Consider the following 12,240-nt stretch of genomic DNA (forward strand, 5'->3'; position numbering starts at 1 on the left):
TGGATAGCTAGTAGTAGTTGGTTAAATTTAATTGGACTTGTGTTAACATACATTATATTACCAAAAGTATTGGGACACCTGCCTTTATTACGCATATAAAAATGATTGGCATCCCAGTCTTAGTTCGTAGGGTTCAATATTTAGTTGGCCCACCCTTTGCAGCTATAACAGCTTAAACTCTTCTGGGAACGCTGTCCACAAGGTTTAGGAGTGTGTGTATGGGAATGTTTGACCATTCTTCCAGAAGCGCAGCTGCGAGGTCAGGCACTGATGTTGGAGAGAAGGCCTGACTCAGTCTCCGCTCCAATTCATCCGATAGGTGTTCTGTCGGGTTGAGGTGAGGGCTCTGTGCAGGCCAGTCAAGTTCCCCCACAGTAAACTCGCTCATCCATGTCTTTATGGAACTTGTGCACTGGTCCAAATCATTTGGTGGAGAAGGGATTATGGTGTGGGGTTGTTTTTCAGAGGTTGGGCTTGGCCCCTTATTTCCAGTGAAGGGAACTCTTAAGGCATCAGCATACCAATATTTTTTTGGACAATTTCATGCACTTTGTGGGAACAGTTTGGCCCCAACCTAATCCAACATGACTGCATACCAATAATGCTGCAAACTTTGTGGACAGCCTTCCCAGAAGAGTTGAAGCTGTTACAGCTGCAAAGGGTGGGCCAACTCAATATTCAACCCTACGGACTAAGACTGGGATGCTATTAATGTTAGTTAATGTAAAGGCAGGCATCCCAATACTTTTCGTAATGTATCTTGTTACTTCTCCGAGCCACTTTAGTTTAAAAAATGAGAAGCTACGAACCTCTTAAGAATTACAAAACAAGTCCAGCTGAATGTGGCAAACTACTACTAACTATGCCATGACCTGTATAATATGGATTCTCTACAGACCTGTACGCCATATACCTTAAAGTGGAGTTTTAGTCAGAAAATTATGTCCTCCTAGATCACTTCAGGCTGGCCCCTTTTGCCGGTATAGCTATGTAAAACATTAAAAATAAGTGTCTATACTGTTTAAAATATAGCAATACCTGCTGTGCACATGCTCAGTTGCTCTCTATTTTTAGGCACTGTGCTGAATTTGTAAAGGCTGATCTGCTGGCAGTCTAAAGTGGCACAATAGATCCATTACCCAAACACTGTAATAAAGAAAAAAAAAAAAAGTCTACGTTAGAATTCCTTGCTGTTTACTTGCCTTCCAGGATGGGGAATGCTCGACAAAGGCTGAAGTGGTCACTTTAGCATGGCCATTGGCCAAGTACTGCACTTCAAAAAGAATTGTAATTTGATTTTGTATGGAGTATATGGACACATTGAGCAATGTGAGCAGCTGCTTCATATTGATCACATTAGAAGTTCTTGGTTGGTGGAATGAGGTAGCGCATAGGACTATCTTTGCCTAGATCAAGTACTGCACTTAATTTATGATTGCTTTTGTGCTGATTGAGGCTCCTATGTGCTACTGCTTTAGGCTGGGTTCACACATGCGGCCGCGGGTTTGTGCCTGGGGTCCGATGCGTCCCTGTTTCACCGATTCAATTGCGAATCAGATCCAAATATTTGCATGAATTTGCTCCTGAATCTGAGCCAAAGTTGCACAGGACCCTTTTTTGGATGTGGATCGCGGCCGCCCCAGGCCTGTGTGAACCAGCTCCATTGAGAGGTGGTCACACTCGCCTATGAGGATTGGATTTGGGGAAACCTGCATACACTTCGCATGTGTGTGAACCTGACCTTAATCTACGTTGCCAATTCTGTCTGCCTGTGTTTGAACAGGGCTGTTATACATGTCCTTAAAACACATCTGAACTGAAAGTTTAGGTAGCAGCTGAGATTACTGGAATGGCACAGTGATAATTCTGCTACTCATTAATAATTGGGCAACAGATCAAGCTGCATCACTCTAAATACTTTTATAAGATGCAAAGAATTGTTCTAGCAGTCTAAGATGGTGAAACTAATCATTTGTAACCTAATCATTTGTAGCCATGCTTCTCTTTCATAATGTTCTTTGGCAGTTCCTGAACAAACTGTAATTCATTTTTTTATGTGGTCTGTGTCTCTAGGGACATTCATACTCTTTTGTCCTGATAACCTAAGGCAGAAAGATTGGGTGAGGGAAATTCAAATTACAGATATCAACACAACCAGGGAACCTGGGAAACCTTCCCGTGGTGTCAACGAAGACTGGTATTCCCCTCCCCTTGGAAACATTTCCTTTTCCTTCCTGCTGCATCTACAGAACAAGAAGTTGGGGGAAATCTCCCCAGTGAGACACAGAAAGCAAAGCATAGACTCGGTGGCCTTTTTCCCCTTCTCTACTCAATTGAAAGCTAAACACAAATTGATTAGAAAAACACGTTCGTGTTTTTATTATTCGAGACCCTGTCACTAACTTAAAAAAATTGGGTTAATTTTTATTGAGAAACTCACAGTAATAGCATTTACATGGTTAAAATATGACTTCCAAAAGTATGATTTATATTTTGCTATCTTATTTTCAATAATGGCAAAAAATAAAATTGAACCATTGCAAAATAATAAAATGTTTACCATCGAGGCCACATTTTCCAATTTTCCAAACGTTAGGTAAAGACCAGGGTAATAGGAAAAAAATCAAAGAAGAGAAGGAGATAATAAAAAAAAAAAAAAAAAAAAAAAAGCTTTATAAAACTGCAGGTAAAAAGCACAGACAAAGCAAGTACTTTTTTGTACTTGCTAGAAAATTTGATTACTCTGGGGAGTCAATTGCTTATCCTAACCCCCTTCCTCCATGCGTGTTGTAACTATCGCTCTTCTCTTTTGGGAGTTCCTAGCTTGTTCTGCTTTGTGCTGACCCAAATCTTCCTTTCCCCTCCCTATATACAGTAGCATACTTTTTTTTAGTAGCAGCTGAGTCTGGGGTCGCTGACATCACATCCAAGATGGCAAAGACCAGCAGCAGTCGTAGGGCTTTTAGATGTCTACACGAGGAAGGCTTTTACAGGTAAATAACATGATTGAATGTGTTAAATGCACATATAATTTTATGGGAACATTTTTGTTAATACATACAGTAGTCTGGCAACAGGGTTTCTTTAACTGGAATCCAGTAATAGTCACTATTCATATCTGATTTGCTTTTGATAGTAATACAGCATAAAAAGGTTACCTGCATTAAAAATCCTTCTGGGGAGTAATTTGCTTAGCATGTGAAAAAGCCACTTACTCAGAAGTCCGTAGTGCTTTTGATAAGGCCTATTTCATGCATTTTTCAAGGAGCATTGTTCAAGTCTTTCTACTTGTACTTTGTACAGTCGCTTCTTTCGCACGAAGGTTCAGAAAAGAAATGGTGCTGTCTATACATGCCTGAGTAAGCAAAAAAGCCCTTTTCAACTTGTATTCCATTACAAAAGTCAATAAGGTATGTATATATTGTTGTTGCAGATACTAATCTAACTTTTGTGAGCTTAGGGAGGATTGTTATCCCTTGGAAGTTGCTAAAGAGCTTCCTCTAGACCAAAATTTCATCTCGGGTGAGGTATTACACAAAAGTTGCAAGAGCATTTTTTATGATGGAGGGAAATTTAAATTGCAGGCCACCAAAGGATCACAACCATACACAAAGCATAATTTTTCCAATTGCCATCCGTTTAACCACTTAAAGATCGAAGACCAGACCCAGTTACCAGAGGCTGCGGAGCCTATCCCCAGCTCTCATACGGTAAGGCGAAAAGGGGAGGAACAGGAAGACTGTCCTGATGGCCTGCTCTCCCATTTTTATTCCTATTTTTAGGGGTTATATTTTAATAGGGGGGAGAGTAGTCTGAGGTCCCCTTTGCTGACTCCCTCTTTCTCTCTCTCTCTCCCCCCTCCCCCCTTTTTTCTCTCGCTTTCCTTTCTCTCACCTCTCCTTTGCATTGGCTCCTGTGATCTTTGTTCTTCCTCACAGCCCAAAGGTCAGGAACTAACTGAGGTGACAGATAAACCAACAAAGAAACAATACTGTCGCACATGTGGAGCGAAGCTCTCACCCGAAAGCGACAAATTACTATGTAGTAGATGCATTTAAAAAAATAGTGGATAAAGAGATGAAGCCACTAGCAAAAGACTTCATGGATTTCAAGAAAGAGATGACGTCTACTCTACAGTCCTTACAGTTAACCATCAATGCTATGAAAGGTGAGGACCGGCCATCCACTTCATCCCTGGGATTCAAAGCACCTAATCAAAGGGGAAATCCAGGAAGCTGTCAGCCCAACCACAACCAAGCGCCTCAGACTTAGACTCTGAATCAGAGGAGGAAGGTGAACTACTGTACAAAGATAGTTCCAATTCCGATGACGACTTAGGCGCGATGGAACTTCAGAAGATTTCCAAAACCCTCTTTCCGGCGGAGGAGACGGCAGAACGTCTCAAGGTAATTTATATAACGGAGGACATCCAAGAAGGGCTACCCACAGACCCCGTCAGGGACAGACTGTATAGGGGGCTCCAGGAAGAGAACAAAACAAATTCCCGGTCCATCAAGCTATTAAAAGTATTATAGATAAGGAATGTAAGAACCCGGAAAACAAGCTGTTTTTTCCAAAAGCCTTAAAAAGAAGGTTTCCATTTGAAGAACAGCAAGGTATCTTCACCAAATGCCCAAAATTGGATGCATCCCTAGCCAAAGTATCAAAGAGGTCGGACCTTTCCTTTGAAGATATGGGCCAACTAAACAACCCAATCGACAAGAAAATAGAGGTCACACTCCATCAGGCCTACGAGGCTGGGGCAGCAGGGTTTCAACCCAACATTGCAAATACGTGCGTTGCCAGAAACGTCTCCTTTTAGTTGGAACAGCTCAGAGGACACCTGAATAAAGTTCCGGGAACCGAGGAGGCTCTAGATTCCCTCATTGAGTAAGGAGTGGCCTATATGGCCGACGCTTCGGCGGAAGCCGTAAGATTTTCTGCTTGCACTACGGGCCTAGTCAACGCGGCCAGAAGAGCCCTGTGGCTGAAGACCTTGGAGGGAGACTGCGCCTCCAAAAATAAATTATGCAACATTCCTTTCGATGGCAGCCTTCTGTTTGGCTCTGAACTTGGAAAAAGTGCTGGAGAGATCAGCAGACAAGACGGAAGGGTTCCCGTTTAAAAAACCAAAACAAAAGAAGTTTTTTCATCAACCAAGACCTGAAACACAGGCCAAAAGCGAGAGACCTCAGACCCAGCGTAGATGGACCTTCAACAGGAACAAGGCTAAACCCAACGTCCTATTCCCAAATGCAGCATCTTCCAGCAAAACAAAATGACGCCAGCTGGATCGTGGGGGGCAGACTGCACCATTTCCTTCCCCAATGGGAAGCATTCTGCTCAAACCAATTCATTTTACAGACAATAGTCCAAGGCTACAAGATAGAATTTGGATCGGAACCTCCAAACAGGTTCAGAGCTAGGAAAGTCCAAATCGGATCAAGACACAAAATGCTCATGGATTCTGCAAACTGGTAGCTGCTAAGAGAAGAAGTGATAGTGGAAATACACCCATCCCTCTTCTCCCGGGGACATTACTCACACATGTTCCTGAGAGAAAAACCCCTCCGGCAGATTCCGCTTGATTCTGAACCTAAGAAACTTGAACAAGTCAATATGCTACAGAAAATTCAAAATGGAAACAGTTTTTTCAATCCGGACAATCCTTCCAACAGCAGCTTTCCTAGTAACTCTCGATCTGAAAGACACTTACCTTCATGTTCCAATCCACCCCAGCCATCAAAAGTTTCTGAGATTCACCATCCAGGAGGGGTCAAAGACTCGGCACTATCAATATCAAGCTCTTCCCTTCGGCATTTCGGAGGTCATACAGGAGCTCAAGTTAAGAGGGGTCCAGATGGTACCTTATCTGGACGACTTCCTGATCTATGGGAGTGCCAAAGAGGAAACCCTTGCAGGTCTACACAAGTCTGAGTTATTTCTCACCCAAATAGGGTGGTAAATCAACTACAAGAAATCAAACAGGATTCCTTCCCAGCAGACCACTTTCCTAGGTTACATCATCGACACAACAGAGCAAAAAATCCTCCTTCCAGAGGAAAAAATAGCACAGTTGAGGGCCATTATGTCCCTCCTAGGGCTAATGTCTGCATCAATACCGGCAGCACAGTGGAGCCAATTGCATACGAGGGCTCTACAACATCACCTGTTAAATGGCTGGAACAAAAATCCAGAATCCCTGGAAGAAACCATCCTAATTCCCAGAACAGTCAGAGAAACTCTGACCTGGTGGACAGACAAGGACACTCTAAGAAGAGGCAAACTCTGGCTACCACAAACGCAAGTCCGGGTCACCACGGATGCAAGTATGTCTGGATGGGGTGCGCACATTGGGCAGCAGGTCAAACGAGGGACCTGGGACCCTCTTCTAGCGAGATCATCCTCCAACTTGAGGAAGCTGACAGCTGTATGGAAGGCTCTTCGGGCGTTTCACGAGACAGTAATGGGAAAACACATTCAGATCCTGTCAGACAACGCAACGACGGTAGCATACATCAATCGACAAGGAGGTACAAGGTTGAAGACCCTTATGAGGACAGCGCATACGCTTCTTTCCTGGGCTGAAACGCACCTTCAGTCTCTGTCAGCGATACACGTAAAGTGCTCGCTCAATACACTAGTGGACATCCTGAGTCGGAAACAACTAGACCCGGCAGAATGGGAACTGAACGAGAGAGGGTCTTTTCCTGGATCATCAAGAGGTGGGGAGTCTGGGAAGTGGATCTCTTTGCCTCTGCAAACACCAGGAAGGTGAAGTACTTCTCTCTGAAAAGGGAGGAAGACTCCCTAGGGATAGATAGATTCCCTGGGCTTCCCATGGCTATTCAGGCTGGGATACGCTTTTCAACCCATACATATACTCCCCGGAACAATCAGGAAGATCTGAACGGAAAAGGCAAGAGTGATCCTTGTAGTGCCTTTTTGGCCAAAAAAATCCTGGTTTTGGGCCCTGGGAAAAATGCCAGAGGAGGAACCTTGGACTCTGCCAATTCAAGACGACCTTTTCTCCCTGTCTGGAGCCCACCACCCTCAACTTAAAACCTTAAAATTGACAGCGTGGATGTTGAACAGGGCATTTTACGGAGAAAAGGTCTCTCAGTAGTAGAAAATCTCCTAAAACCTATTACACAGAGAATTGATGGGAAAATCTGGAGTAGGTACTTACAAGATGTAGGCACAGTACTGGAATTTCTACTGGATGGAGCAGAAGCAGGTTTGGCAGTAAGCACCCTTAAAGTGCATACTGCGGCAATTTCAGTCTTCCTGGACACTCAGCTTAGCATGAACCCTCTGGTTACACATTTCTTTAAATCTATTTCAAGAACACGCCCAATTGAGATCATGAATGTGGCCCCTTTGGGACCTTTCCCTGGTGCTCAGGGCATTGATCCAAGCCCCTTTCGGGCCAATCTCAGAAGTTTTTTTAAAAACCTAAAGCTTAAAACGGCCTTTCTGGTAGCGAATACGTCAGCTAGACGGGTTAGTGAACTCCAAGCCCTCTCTATAAAAGAGCCTTTTCTCACCGTCTTTCCAGACAAAATAGTACTCAAGATGGACTCACTGTTCCTTCCCAAAGTCTCTTCAGATTTCAATCGATCTCAGGAAGTCATTTTGCCATCCTTTTGCCAAAATCCAGCTAACCAGGGGGAAGCAACGTTTGCAACTCTGGATGTCAGAAGGTGCACCCTGACCTATCTGGAAGCCACCAAACAAATTAGAAAAGTCCTGAATCTGTTTGTGTTGTTTGGAGGGACCCATAAAGGGAAACCAGCTTCTAAAAGCTCCATCTTTAGATGGAATAAAAACGCAATACAATATGCTTACGACAGACAAGAACAAGCCAGCCCTTCAAACATGAAGGCACATTCCACACGCTCCATAGTCACACGCTGGGCAGAGAGAGCTGGGGCTTCTGTTGAGCAGATCTGCCGGGCAGCTATCTGGTCCAGTAATTCCACTTTCGTGAAACACTACAGGATTGATTTGGTCTCCGCCTAAGATCTAACCTTTGGTCGAAAGATCCTGCAGGCGGTAGTCCCATCCTAGGTATGAATTTTTGGGGTCTCATGTGACCGTCCTGGAGGATGACTGGGGAAAGCTAGAGTTATTACCTGATAACTCCTTTTCCAGGAATCCTCCAGGACGGTAGACCCCCACCCTTATTGATGTAAATACTAAGTCCATATATCAGCACGTTCGTGTTTGAAGACAAGGCAATCTTTGTACAACTGAGGGGACAGCCTAGGGCAGCATGTTTTTAAACTTGTGTGCTTGTGTTTCCTGCAGGAGGTGGAGCCTATCTCTCATGTGACCGTCCTGGAGGATTCCTGGAAAAGCAGTTATTAGGTAATAACTCTAGCTTTTGCGATACTGCACTGCATTACTTTAATGGACAATTGTGCGGTCATGCAACGTTGTACCCAAATAAAATTGATGTCCTTTTTGTTCTAACGAATGGAGCTTTCTTTTGGTGGTATTTGATCACCTCTGCCGGTTTTTATTTTTTGCGCTATAAACAAAAAATGCGACAATTCTGAAAAAAAAACAATTTCTCTTTCGGTCATTGATGGACACAGCTCCTGATCTTCTTAACCATTTGGTTATACTGCCCCCTACAGGAGTAGGACACTAGGCAGAAAAAAAGTCTGGCTACGCCAATGCTAAAAGTATAGAAGTATTCAGCACTAGATCTGTAACATGTAAACCTAAGGATAAAGCTGCTGGACACTAAGGAAGGTCAAACCAAAAACCTCAAATGCAGAAATAACAAAGAAAATAGTGCAGCGCTACAATACTAAAATAACATGTAATAAATATATGGTCAGATAAGAGTCCATAAAAAGTCCATAAATGAGCAGGTAAGTCATCAAAGAGAAAGGCCTTCAGTGAAGAGAAATGAAGATTTGCAATACTATTCCATGTGTGTCAGCCCATCCACCAAGAAACCTACTGCCTTTCACCTCCACTATTCGACCACTAGGGGTCACCAGGCCACACAATAATAGCGACGGATGCAATCACTACTCAGCCACAGACGGTACATCCGGTGCCATAGAAATAAAAAGAGATCTAAGTGGACTTAGGAAATCTAAGTGGACTGTTCCATCGGTGGTGGAATCTCCTGTTTCCAGGTTAGAAAAAAGCAACCTTGTTTCTGGTTGAAGAGTCCCCTGCCTTTAAGGACCTGGCTGACAGGAAGGCGGAGGATTGGCCCTTACTATGTACACCCTGGCTGGTTTGGCACTGAGGCTGATCCTTCACTATTTCCCTGGTGTCGCAGACTCTGACCGAATGGGCTAAGCTTTTGCACCGTGACTTGGAGGGGGAGTAGCTCCTCCCTGCCTTTGCTGATCTGGCAGACCAGCTGGTCCAGGGGCTGCAGTTTCTGTGATGCCCCTTTGGATGCAGCTCCCCTAGTGGCTCGGCTCTCTGTTTCAGCAGTGGTCCTTCAACGAGTCTTTTGTCTCAAATGCTGGTCTGCGGACCAGACTTCTAAAAAGGCCTGACTTCCCTTTCAAGGAGATTGCCTGCTGGTGCTACCCTTGATGACATCATTAAGGGTCTTAAAGGGGGGAAGAGTACCTTTCTTCTGCAGGCTACTAAGGACAAGGACCCTCCTCGTAGATGTGGGCAATCTTCAATGTGGGCGCTTGTCAATGAACATCAGAGAACTGGATTTTACTGTAAGCCAAAAATCAATTTTTTTCATTTTCTGCTATAAAACTCAATAAAAAAAAATGTAAAAAATCTAACTTTTTCATCAATTTAGGCCAGTATGTATTCTGCTACATTTTTTGGGTAAAAAAACCCAAATAAGTGTATATTGATTGGTTTGCGCAAAAGTTATAGAGTTTACAAACTAGGGGATAGATTTATGTAATCTTTATTCATTCATTTATTTTGTACGAGTAATGGCAGTGATCAGCGATTTTTTAGCGGTACTGCGACATTGTGGCTGACATATCGGAAACCTACCTGACACTTTTGAGGGGGGACCGGTGACACCTATACAGTAATAAGTGCTAAAAATATGCACTTTTACTGTACGAATGACACAGGTCAGGGAAGAGGTTACAGAGGAGTTCCAGCCTGAAATACCTTTTTTAACTAAAAATACCACTATAATACTAACCTATCGCCCTTTACAGAACTGCTATTCTCATACTTACAAGGTGTACAGTATTGGATTTTAGTCAAAATCTTACTTTTAAAAACGCTGTCTGGGCGTGACCATCTTGGATGTGGACATCTGAAGCCGCAGTGTAATCTGCTCCATATTCTTCCTAACGATTGGGTTATACTGCCCCCTACAGGAGTAGGACACTAGGCAGGAAAAAACTTTACAACGCCTATGGGGCAGTCGCTGCAGGCATACATCCTCTCACACTGCTATAGGATTCAGTTTTTCTGCCTAGTTTAGGAGTAGGGCCTAGTTCCTGGTTGGGACTTCGGTCTCAGCTTGTTTTTTTATTTTAAAGGGAACCTTTGTTAACATTTTAATTTTTTTAGCTAGTTATGTTCCTGAGAGAACTGCAATCAACAGACAGCTGGACTGGATATCCTAGATCCTTAAGGTCTCCCAGTCCGGCCAGCGAGCGTGTGCAGGTTATAGCCCCGCACTAGGCCTCGCAACGACAGAGCCCCAATGGACGGGGGCTTGCCCGTGAGTGAAAATCCTCGCCAGGACGCACATGACCTGGTTCACAACGTGCCCCTTGGCCGTCAGCACCCTCACCCCGAGTGGAGAGGTAGTCTGTCCTGAGTGGCGCCCACCTGATTGTCGTTGTTTTGGTGACTAGTGTCCCCCCATAGCTCTGGCAGTCTTGGGATGGACGTGAGCCTCTCCCAGGGAAGGTCGGACCCTTGGGTACCCCCCATTCCCCCTGGCCTCATGTATGTACCACGCTTCTCCAGGGCCTTCCTGCCCACCATGATAAAGGTCCCTACCTCAGTCAACGGCGGGGGTCCTTGGGGGGGGGGGGGGTTGGGGGACGCACCAATGCTGCTATTGCGGATCCACTGGGGGTTTAATCCTGGTGGGGGTCCCTGCTGGGGACCCCCCGTTGCCGCTAGATCGTTGTACCTCTCAGGGGGTCCTGGAGACCGCATGGTGCGCCGAGGGGGGGCCGACATTTTCTTATAGAATTGTTCAGCTCCATTTTTAGAAGTTCCCATTGAAATGCATGGGCGGCCATTTTGTTGTGGTTTCCCCATAGGAATGCATTGGGCGACCATTTTCTTGGAGTCTGCAAACGCTGGACAGCAGGGAGCAGCAAGGCCTTTACTCTAGTAATGACCCAGGTACTTCCTCTTCCTGTAAAGATCGTTTCTCTGCACAGTCAGACCGATCCTTTTCTCCTCCATATCGAGTGGTGGTATGTCTATTGGGGTCCCTGTAGTTCTCTCTCTCTCCCTGCTATCTGCAGTGCTTGTGGTTGTGACTTGTAGTACCGCTGGGGCAGTGATGTGGGTCCATTTTTTTGCAGTTTTATTAAAGTGATACTGCGCTATTCCAGGGTTCATATGGAGCCCCAGGAACAAGTTTCACCTACAGATCCCCTCCATGTGGTTGCGGGGACCTCTGGGTTGCAACCTCTGTCTGCCTTAATGGGAGTTTTGGAAAACCTAGTGTCAAAGTGTATTTGGTTTTAAAAATACCACTAGTAAAATGCACCCTATGCCTTCCCCTGCCTCTCCTGTATCCTCAGATTCTGAGGTAGATATGGCTGCCGCGGACGTAGGTTACCCTAAGGGTTCTACATCATCGCACTTGGGTGGCAAGGACGACATATCCTCATCTGCAGCCGTGCGGGAAAACGCGCTGGTGGAGGCACTTAGTGTCAGTGCGGGAAACTTCAAAAAATGGCGGATGATTCTGCAGCGTCAGGGATGCAGGTGTCTTTTGGCACACGCAAATCCCAGACGTCGGCAAGGTTTTCCCTTGTCCGGAACTTTGACAACATTTTCTCTGACCAATGGGGGCTCCTCAAACACATGTTAGTGGTGCCGAAGCCTTTTAAGAGACACTATCCATTCGTGGACGCTGTAACCACAAAATGGACCGTTCCACCAAAGGTGGAACATTCGGTCTCCAGACTGAATAAATCTACTGTGGTCCCGGTGGTGGAGTCTCCAGTCTTTAAAGACCCTGTGGATAGAAGGATTGAGTCTCTGTCCCGCCATTTACATGTGTAGCACTACTCCCTTGGGAGCTGC

The sequence above is a fragment of the Pelophylax lessonae genome (assembly GCF_965119305.1).
Source record: "Pelophylax lessonae genome assembly, chromosome: 2".
In the NCBI taxonomy this organism is placed as follows: Eukaryota; Metazoa; Chordata; class Amphibia; order Anura; family Ranidae; genus Pelophylax; species Pelophylax lessonae.